Source organism: Eriocheir sinensis, chromosome 19 (assembly GCF_024679095.1).
Source record: "Eriocheir sinensis breed Jianghai 21 chromosome 19, ASM2467909v1, whole genome shotgun sequence".
Lineage (NCBI taxonomy): Eukaryota > Metazoa > Arthropoda > Malacostraca > Decapoda > Varunidae > Eriocheir > Eriocheir sinensis.
Genome location: NC_066527.1, coordinates 10,570,942 through 10,581,243, shown reverse-complemented (window position 1 = coordinate 10,581,243; position 10,302 = coordinate 10,570,942).

Here is a 10,302-nt window from a genome sequence, read left to right as displayed (position 1 = left end):
AAGAACAGAAAAAAATATTACAAAAGAGAGAAGACACAACGAAAAGGAAAAAAAAAAAGAACAAAAATTAATGAGGAAAAGAAAAAAAATACACAGAAAATGGAAAGAAAATAAAAAGAGAAAAAGGAAAAAAAATAAAAGGAAAAGAAGAAGATAAAGAAATACAAAACCCAATCATTTTTTTTTACATTTCTGTATGTAAAAAAAAAAATCAAAATCAAATTAAAAAAAGAATAAGATTTGTAAGGTTTAAAGCTATACGAGGCTAGACGAAAGCTGATTGGCCCAGAGCAAGCAGTGACGTCATGAGAAGGAAGGTGATTGGCTGAGGGAAGGAGTGACGTCACGCATGTAAACAAAACAATGGGAGGGTTATTTATGTTGTCCAAGAGGAGTGCCTAATTAAAGAGTGCCTTCTCCTCCTCCTCCTCTTCTTCTTCCTCTTCTTCCTCTTCCTTCTCCTCTTCTTTCACAGGTTTTTCTTCTTATTATTTTTTTCTGGTTTCTTTACTTTTCCTCTTTTCTTCCAGTTTTCTTTTCTTTCCCTTTTTCGTATTCTTTTCTTTTCCTATTCCTCTTCTTCCTCTTCTTCTTTCGTTTCTGTTATTCTTTTTCTTCCTCATCCTCATCCTCCTTCTCTCTCTCTCTCTCTCTCTTCCTCCTCCTCCTCTCCTCCATTACTAGCTTTCATTATTTCTATTTCCTCTTTTCTTTCTGCTTTTTTTTTGTTTTTTCTTCTTCTTTTCTTCATCCTTTTCTTCTTCTTCTTCTATTTTTATTATCCAACTCTTCCACATTTTACTCCTCTTTTTTTTCCTATATATATCTTCCACTTTCTCTGTCTCTATCTTCTTTCTGGTTTCCTCCTCCTCCTCCTCCTCCTCCTCCTCCTCCTCCTCTTCTCATCGTCACCAGGGTCTAAAAATAGCCAACAAAAAGACTTCCTCAACTTCCTCCAATTTTTTTTTCTTTTACATTTTCTTTTCTTTTTTTCTTCCTTACGAAATTGTCTTTGCATTTGAACCGACTCTTTTTTTTTCCTTTCTTTTGTCATCTACTTTCTTTTATCATGTTTTCTCTTATTCCATTTTTATTTTCACTTTCTTTTTTCTTCCTTTCCTTTCCTCCCTATCTTTGTTTTTTTTTCTAATTATTTCTCCCTCTTTCTGTATTTTCCTTTATTTTCCTCTCGTCCCTTTTCCTTCTTTCTTCTCCTTTTCCCTCCTTCTTTATGTTCCCTTTCACCTCCTTTCCTCTCCTCCCTTTCCTCTTTTCATATTCTTTTCTTCTAATCTTCCTTTTCCAGCTGTTTCGTTCTCCTTCTCTCCTCTCCTTCCCATTCTTTTTTCCTTTCTGTCTCTCGTCTCTCCTGCACTTCCTTTTCATGTTATCTCTCCCCTCTCTCCTCCTCCTCCTCCTCCTCCTCCTTCCCTCCCTCTATCCTTGTCTTCCTTGATTTTTCCCTCCCTTCCTCCTTGTTTCCTCTTGTTTCTTCTTCCTTCCTCCCTTCTTCTCTCCTCTCTCCTCCTCTTCTATTCATATATTCTTTTCCTTTCTACATTATTTTATCTCCTATCCTCTTTCTCTCTCTCTCTCATGTATAAATCACGTATCATGTATTTTTTGGGTTTTCTTAATTAAAAAAAAAAATAAACGTCGAGAGAGAGAGAGAGAGAGAGAGAGAGAGAGAGAGAGAGAGAGAGAGAGAGAGAGAGAGAGAGAGAGAGAGAGAGAGAGAGAGAGAGAGAGAGAGAGGAGAAATGAGAAATGAGGGGGGGAAGAGGAGGAAGGGAGAAAGCTAAACAAAAGAAAAAGAAAATAAGAAAAAAAAGGAGAAAAAATTTGCGCGACGGAGCATCAGTGAAGTAAAAGACGCGGACGAAAAGAACAAAAAATAAGGAAGGACGAGAAAAAAAAGTTGAAGACAAAGCAAAGAAGAAAATAAAAAAAGTCCCAGTGAAAAGATGACACAGAAATTGAGGGAGAAAAAAAGAATGGAAGAAAAATGGAAAGCGAAGAAGCGTAAAAGATAAAAGAAAGAAAAGATAGGAAAGGAAAAGAAGAAAATCGAGGAAAAAAGAAAGTAGAGGAAAATAAAATTGAGGAATGGAAAAGAAAATACAGGAAAAGAAAAAAAAGAAAAAGAAAATATTGGAAAAGAAAAAACATAAGAAAATTTAGGAAGGAAAAAGAAAATATAGAAAAGGAAAAGAAAAAATTTTAAGAAGGGAAAAAGAGAAAAATAGAAAAGGAATAGAAGACAATATAACAAACAACAACAACAATAGCAATGATAATAATAATAATAATAATAATAATAATAATAATAATAATAATGATAATGATAATAATAATAAGATAATTTCCTCACTCAAGCGCTTCTCCTAACATTTAAAGGGCGACCTCCCCCTCCTCCTCCTCCTACTGCTCTTCCTCCTCCTACCCCTCCTCCTTCTCCCAGGGTATTAAGAGACTCGATCATAATTTAATGGGCTTGAAGGAGGCTAATAGGAGGAGGAGGAGGAGGAGGAGGAGGAGGAGAGACTAGCCGGAAGAAGGAAGAGGAGGAGGAACGGAAGGGATGAATGTTTCGGAGGAGGAAAAGGAAGAGAAGAAGGAGGAGGAGGAGGAGGAGGAGGAAGAGGAAGAAGAGGAGGAGGAGGACAAAAAGTTGGCAGGGAGGAAAATATATCAATAGGGAGAAGAAGGGAGGGAGGGAGGGGGGGAGAAAGGGGAAGAGAGATAGAAGAGAGGAGGGAAGGAGAGAGGGAAAGAAGGGATGAAGGAAAGTGAAAAGAAAGGGAAAGAGAGAAAAGAGGAAAAAAGGAAGAGAAGAAGGGGAAAGGAGGCAAAGGGAAAGAAGTAGAGAGGGAAAGAGTTAAGGAAAAGAAGAGAAGGAAAAGGGAAGGAACAGAGGAACAGAAGGGAAGAAAAAATAGGAAAAGGAAAATATGAAAAAGGAGAAAAAAAAAGGAAATGGGTAATAGAAAGAGAGGGAGGAGGTTAAGGAGGGAAGGAGGAAAAATATAAATCGTGAATTATTAACGAAGGAAGAGGAAGAGGAGGAGGAAGAGGAGGAGGAGGGAGGAAGAGAGGGAGGAAGGGAGGGAGAAACAGTAAGAGAACGGAAAACAAAAAAAGAAGAAAAGGAAGACAAGATGAAAATAGTTGGAGAGAGGAGGAGGAGGAGGAGGAGGAGGAGGAGGAGGGAGGGCCGCTGATATAGGAGGAAGGGAGGGAAACGAAGACGAAGGGTAGGGAAAGATGGAGGAGGAGGAGGAGGAGGAGGAGGAGGAGGAGGAGGAGAAGCTGTAAAAATAAGTCGGAATTAATTACATAGATGAATGTGCAAAAGGAGGAGGAGGAGGAGGAGGAGGAGGAGGAGGAAGAAAAATTAACTTAAAAAGAAAACTTGGGGAATAGGAGAGAGGAGGAAAAGGAAAAGAGGAATGGAGGAGAGGAATGAGAAGGAGAGAAGGAAACGAAAGAGAAGGAGTGGGAAGGAGAGAAGAGGAAAAAATATGAAAAGGAGGAAGAGGAAAGCGAAGGAAAGAAATGGAGAGAAAACACTAAGAAAACGAAAAGGGAGTAAGGAAAAGAGAAAGAAAGACGAAATTAAAAAGAAAAAAGAAGGAAAGGAAGAAAAAATTAATAAAGAAAAGAAAAAGAGAAAAAAGAAAAAGGAAAGAGAAGGAAAGAGAGAATCAGCAGACACATTAGCAGCAGATGAACGGAAGGAGGAAGAAGAGAAGATAATAAAAGGAGGAAAAGAGGAAAAGAGAAGAAAGGAAGGAAATAAAAGAGAAATAAAGGAGAAAGAAATGGTTGTACCTTAGCATAAGAAAAGCCAATTATGCGAATGGTCAATTTTGTGTTTGTACGTGTGTGTGTGTGTGTGTGTGTGTGTGTGTGTGTGTGTGTGTGAAAGGGAGAGAGCAGGAAAGGGAGATTGAACAGATGAGAGAGAGAGAGAGAGAGAGAGAGAGAGAGAGAGAGAGAGAGAGAGAGAGAGAGAGAGAGAGAGAGAGAGAGAGAGAGAGAGAGAGAGAGAGAGAAGGAGGGTGATAATGAGGGAGAAATGGGTACAGATATTAAGGGAGGGAGAGAGGGAGGGAGGGAGAGGAAGAGAGAGAAATGAAGGGAGGGAGGGAGGGAGAAGGAAGGAAAGAGGAAGGGAGGGAAAGGAAGGGAAGAAGGAAAGATGAAGACACAGAAAACAATAGAATAGAGAAAAAAAGAAAAGTATAAGAAAAGAGGAAAAGGAAGAAAAAGAAAAGACTAAAGAAAGAAAAATACCAAAAAGGAAAAAGGTAGAAAACAGAAAAAAACGTGGGAAGAAAAAAAAACATTAAAGAGAAGAGAAGGAAAAGGAAAAGAATAGAATGGAGGGATAAAGAGGAAGATTAGGAGGGAGAACAAATGAGGGAAGAAAAGAAGAAAAGGAGGAAACGGGACACAGGAGGATACAGGAGGAGGAATAATGGAGACAAGCCAAGGGAGGAGGGAGAGGGAGAAGAAGAGGAAGAGGAAGAGGAGGGGAAGGAGGGGAGGAGGGAAGGAGGAGGGGAAAGGAAACAAGAATGAAAGGCTCTGAAATTTACCCGAAGTGGAGGAGATGGAGAAGAGGAGGAGGAGGAGGAGGAGTAGGAGGGGGTAATGGAAACATGGAAGAACAGGCAACAGAAAGATAGTTATTTCACAGATTGCTTGCTGTGATGAGTTAATGTATGCCTCAAGTCGTTATTTTAGTTCTTGGTTGAGTTTGAAGCTAAGAAAATACTTGGGCTGATCGACTTCACTGAACTAGTTGAGATACCTGAAAAAAAAAAACATCATATCTACTAGTAGTCATCTCTTTTCCAACGTAGATATCGAGTCGTTCTTCAACAAAGGGCAAATTTTTAAACAACGTCCTCCTTGTAATTAGGGGAACAGAACTGCGTTGCGTAATCTTAGAGGTCTTACCATCGGGTTATGAAAAAAAATCATATTGCACAGCGTACTCTGCATACTTTTGATTAGGGGACCATAACTGCACTGCGTAATCTAAAAGAGGTCTTACCAAAGGGTTAAGAAAATAACATCACATATTCTTAATAAAGGGACAAGATCTGCACTGCGTATCCTAGTTAAGGTCTTACCAACGGGTTATAAAAAAATACATTCTCTTAATAAGGAAACCAGAACTGCACTGCATAATCTAGCTGAGGCTTACTAATGAGTTGTACAAGGAAAACTATACATATACTTAAGAAGACGTTATATACTCTTATCAAAGGGACTAGAACTGCACTGCATAATCTAAAAGAGGCCTCACCAACGGGTTATACAACGAATACATCACATTCTCTTGACAAGGGTACCAAAACTGCACTGCATATTCTAGTCGAGGCTTACTAATGAGTTCTACAAGGAAAACTATACATATACTTAAGACGTTACATACTCTTATCGAGGGGACTAGAACTGCACTGCGAATTCTAAGCGAGATCCTTCCACCGAGTTCCACAGACAATATTACTCTCGACGTCTTACACTCTCACTCCCGATTTCCTGTCACGTTACCTGGGAAGGAGGAGGAGGAGGAGAAGGAGGAGGAAGAGATGGAGGAAAAAAGAAGAGAAGGATTGCTTGCTACGGTGGAAAGGGACGTTAAAATGGAAGAAGAACCCGGTTTAAAAGAGGAGGAGGAAGAGGAGGAGGAGGAGGAGGAGGGTGAGGAACAATGGCCAGGCAGCTAATACGCCAAACAAAGCCAGCCACAGCAACAACAACAACGACAACAACAACAACGACAGCAGCAACAACCATCGCCATCATCAGGGCAGCTCGGGGCAGGAAAAGGAATGCTCTCAGCTAATTAAGAGGAAACAATGGCCGCCTTGTTTCACGCCAACCCTTTGTCGGGAGTCGCTTTCTTAAAGGTGATCACCCCCGCCCCCTCACGCACGCACGCACACGCACACGCACATACATATTTACATACACACAAACACACACACACACACACACACACACACACACACACAAACACACAAACACATATACATCGTTCTTACTTCGTACTCCTCTTCCTTCTTTTCTTTTCTTCTTTTTCTGTTTCTTCTTGTAGTTTTTCTTCTCTAACATACATACATACATACATACATACACACATTCACATCGTTCTTAGTTCGTACTTCTTTTCCTTCTTTTCTTTTTTTCTTTTTCGTTTTTCGTAATTTTCTTTCAAATTCACTCACGTACTCTCTTCTCTCTCTCTCTCACACACACACACACACACACACACACACACACAGGACCTTTCATCTACGGGAGCGGAGAAATAGAGGAGGAGGAGGAGGAGGAGGAGGAGGAGGAGGAAAGGGAAGCAAAGAATGGAAGAGGACAAGGACGAGAACGAGGAGGAGGAGGAGGAGGAGGAGGAGGAGGAGGAGGAGGAGGAGGAAAAACACTCTTGGGTCGTGATTGTTTGTGAGATGAACCAGACAACCCGACATAAACAGACAGACAGACAGACAGACAACGCCGCCAGTGGTCACATTATTAACAGACAACAGCAACCCCTCCGGCGGTGAAAATTATAACCGACTTTTCTGTGCGTAAATAAACCCGAAGTACAGACACCAGCGCCGCCAGTGGTCGCATCTTGAACTACATTTCCCGTTCATGATTTGAAAATGGGTCGCTTTTGTCTCTCCCTTCACATTCTTCCTTACACTGTTTCTATCTCGAGGCAGGAGTTACTGGTCACACACACACACACACACACACACACACACACACACACACACACACACACTACAGTCTTTCATCTTCGGCGAGAGAGAGTGAAGGAGAGAGGGAAAATGGGGGTAAAGTAACGAAGGGGAGAGGGAAGAGGGAGGTAGAAGGAGAAGAAGGGAGGTTGAGAGAGAGTGAGAGAGCGGAGGGTATATTAGCTTTTGGGGAAAGGAGGGAGGAAAGGAGGGAGGGAGGAAGGGAAAGTAAGGGGGAGGGAGGGATGGAAATGAAGGAAGGAGGAAGGGATGAAGGCAGAAAGGGAAGAAGGGACGGAGAAAAAGAAGAAAAGAGAAAGTTATCATGTAAGGAAAGATAAGTCTGAATATTTGTCTTTTTAACCAAACCATCAACGCAAAAACAGAAAAAAAGCAGAAAATAAAGAAAAAGTAGAAAACGAAGAAAAAAGGTAGAAAACGAGAAGAAAAAAGTAGACAACGGAGAAGAAAAAAGTAGACAACGGAGAAGAAAAAAGTAGACAATGATGAAGAAAAAAGTAAACAGCGAAAAAGAAAATAGTAGACAATGGAGAAGAGAAAAAGTAGATAACGAAAAATAGAAGAAAAAAAGTAGATAACGAAGAAGAAAAGAAGAAGACAACGAAGAAGAAAAAGAAAAGCGCGAAAACCAGTGATGAAAAATAAAACAATGACGAAGAAAAAAAAAATTAACAGACAGAAATAAATGAATGAAAAATGAAGACAAAAAAAGAAAAAAAAGAAAACGGCAAAAAATGTAAACAGGTAAAACAGCTGAAACAAATAATCAAATACGGAAACATAAAAAAATTACAACCCAAATGAGTAAAAAAAAAACTAAAATAAAGAAATAAATACAGAAAATAAACAAAAAAATAAATAAAATCTGAACTAACTTGTAAATTAATTGTGTTCAGAGTTGCGTAAATAAATGTGTGTTTGTTTTACCTTACAACGAGAGAGAGAGAGAGAGAGAGAGAGAGAGAGAGAGAGAGAGAGAGAGAGAGAGAGAGAGAGAGAGAGAGAGAGAGAGAGAGAGAGAGAGAGAGAGAGAGAGAGAGAGAGAGAGAGAGAGAGAGAGAGACAGAGAGAGAGAGAGAGAGAGAGAAATACAGATAGATACAGACATACACATACACAGACAGACAGACACACAAACAGATAGACAGACACACATAAACAGACAAACAGACAGACAGACAGACAGACAGACAGACAAAGAGACAGACAGACAGACAGAGAGATAGACCTTTAGAAGTCAGGAGGGAGGACAAAGTAAGACATTGAAAGGCAGATTGAGAGAGAGAGAGAGAGAGAGAGAGAGAGAGAGAGAGAGAGAGAGAGAGAGAGAGAGAGAGAGAGAGAGAGAGAGAGAGAGAGAGAGAGAGAGAGAGAGAGAGAGAGAGAGAAAATTAAGGAAAGAGAATCAGAAAGTTAATCAGTTAGAGGTATTGAAGTCTCTCTCTCTCTCTCTCTCTTCTTCTTCTCTTCTTTTCTTTTCTTTTCTTTTCTTTTCTTTTCTTTTATTTTATTTTATTTTATTTTATTTTATTTTATTTTACTTATTTCATCTTTTTTCCTCTTTTTTTCATTGGTGACGTTTTCATTCAGTGTTTTTTTGTAATATTTTCGTAACAGACAGACAGACAGACAAACTGACAGACCAACAGCCCGGCCTACTCGCTGCGTGGGGCGCGGCATAATAACAGGTGTTTATCTCCTCTAATTGCCTGCACACGAACACTTTCCCTTTCCTTCCGATGCCGAGCGAAAACAGGTGACTTTCTCTTTTTGTAGTTCCTATCAAAATACAGGTGACTTTTTTTTTAGTTCGTCATCATACAAACTTAGCTTTCCTCGACAATATATATATAAAAAAACATGACATAACCTAATCATGCCCTTCCTTAACCTCGTACATAAATAACATCAATATAAAACCTGCCCAATCCGAATCTAATACTGGCTTTGTCCTTCCTATATACAAAAGAAGAATGAAAAATACAAAAGGGAGTGAACACCTCGATGAGAAAATTAATATACACACGATCACTTTCCATTTCCTTTCAGATGCCGAGTGAAAACAAGGTGACTTTCTCTTCATTTTTATTTTTCATTTCACTTCAACACACCGCACGCCCTTGGTTTTGCTGTTATATGGAGAAGAGAGTAAAGCTACCCTAATCTATTTCTGACTCTGAACTGTCAACTGCGAAATTATACTAACATCAGCTAATCTACCCTCATTTTCATACTGTCTTTGCTCTCTAATGTACAAATCCTAGTACTGGCTTTTACTGTCATCCACAAAACTAATAATAAATGCAATTGGACCGTCCTAACCTGATCTAATGATGGCATTCTCTTCTTTATCATGTACAAACTATCTACGAAAGGAAAATAAAACAAATGAGAGATAAATAAACAAGCGAGTGAATAATAAACCCAACTGGACCTAGCCTGATCTACTGACGGCATTCTCTTCTCTATCATGTACAAACTAACAACGAAAAAACAATAAAATAAATGAGAGATAAATAAACAAGAGAGTGAATAATAAACGCAACTGGACCTGACCTGATCTACTGACGGCATTCTCTTCTCTATCATGTGCAAACTAACAACGAAAATAAAATAAAATAAATGAGAGATAAATAAGCAAGAGATCGAACGTAGAGAATCACATACAAACAGAGGACCAAAAATATTAAAAGGTCGAGAACAAAATCGTCAATAATTACAGTGAGCTAAGTACAGAAGCCAAGTAAAAAGTCTTCGCGGGAAATCACTGAAGGTAAGGAATAATATACACATGAATATAATCTTCCATCATCTTAGATCGCCTTCATTTCCTGTTAGATTCTTCATAAAAAAATAGATAAAGAGAATCATTTCCTAGTTTTTCCAGAGAGAGAGAGAGAGAGAGAGAGAGAGAGAGAGAGAGAGAGAGAGAGAGAGAGAGAGAGAGAGAGAGAGAGAGAGAGAGAGAGAGAGAGAGAGAGAGAGAGAGAGAGAGAGAGAGAGAGAGAGAGAGAGAGAGAGAGAGAGAGAGAGAGAGAGAGAGAGAGAGAGAGAGAGAGAGAGAGAGAGAGAGAGAGAGAGAGAGAGAGAGAGAGAGAGAGAGAGAGAGAGAGAGAGAGAGAGAGAGAGAGAGAGAGAGAGAGAGAGAGAGAGAGAGAGAGAGAGAGAGAGAGAGAGAGAGAGAGAGAGAGAGAGAGAGAGAGAGAGAGAGAGAGAGAGAGAGAGAGAGAGAGAGAGAGAGAGAGAGAGAGAGAGAGAGAGAGAGAGAGAGAGAGAGAGAGAGAGAGAGAGAGAGAGAGAGAGAGAGAGAGAGAGAGAGAGAGAGAGAGAGAGAGAGAGAGAGAGAGAGAGAGAGAGAGAGAGAGAGAGAGAGAGAGAGACCAAAGAGAGAGACCAAAGTGCTGGCCCCGCCCTCCGTGTTCTATATAAGGCCCTGCCGGTGTCCAAGGTTCGAAATAAGATCGCAAAATTTACCGCCGCCCATAAAACTTGAGCGAGAATAAAAGTTTTTCCTCGAGTGGTG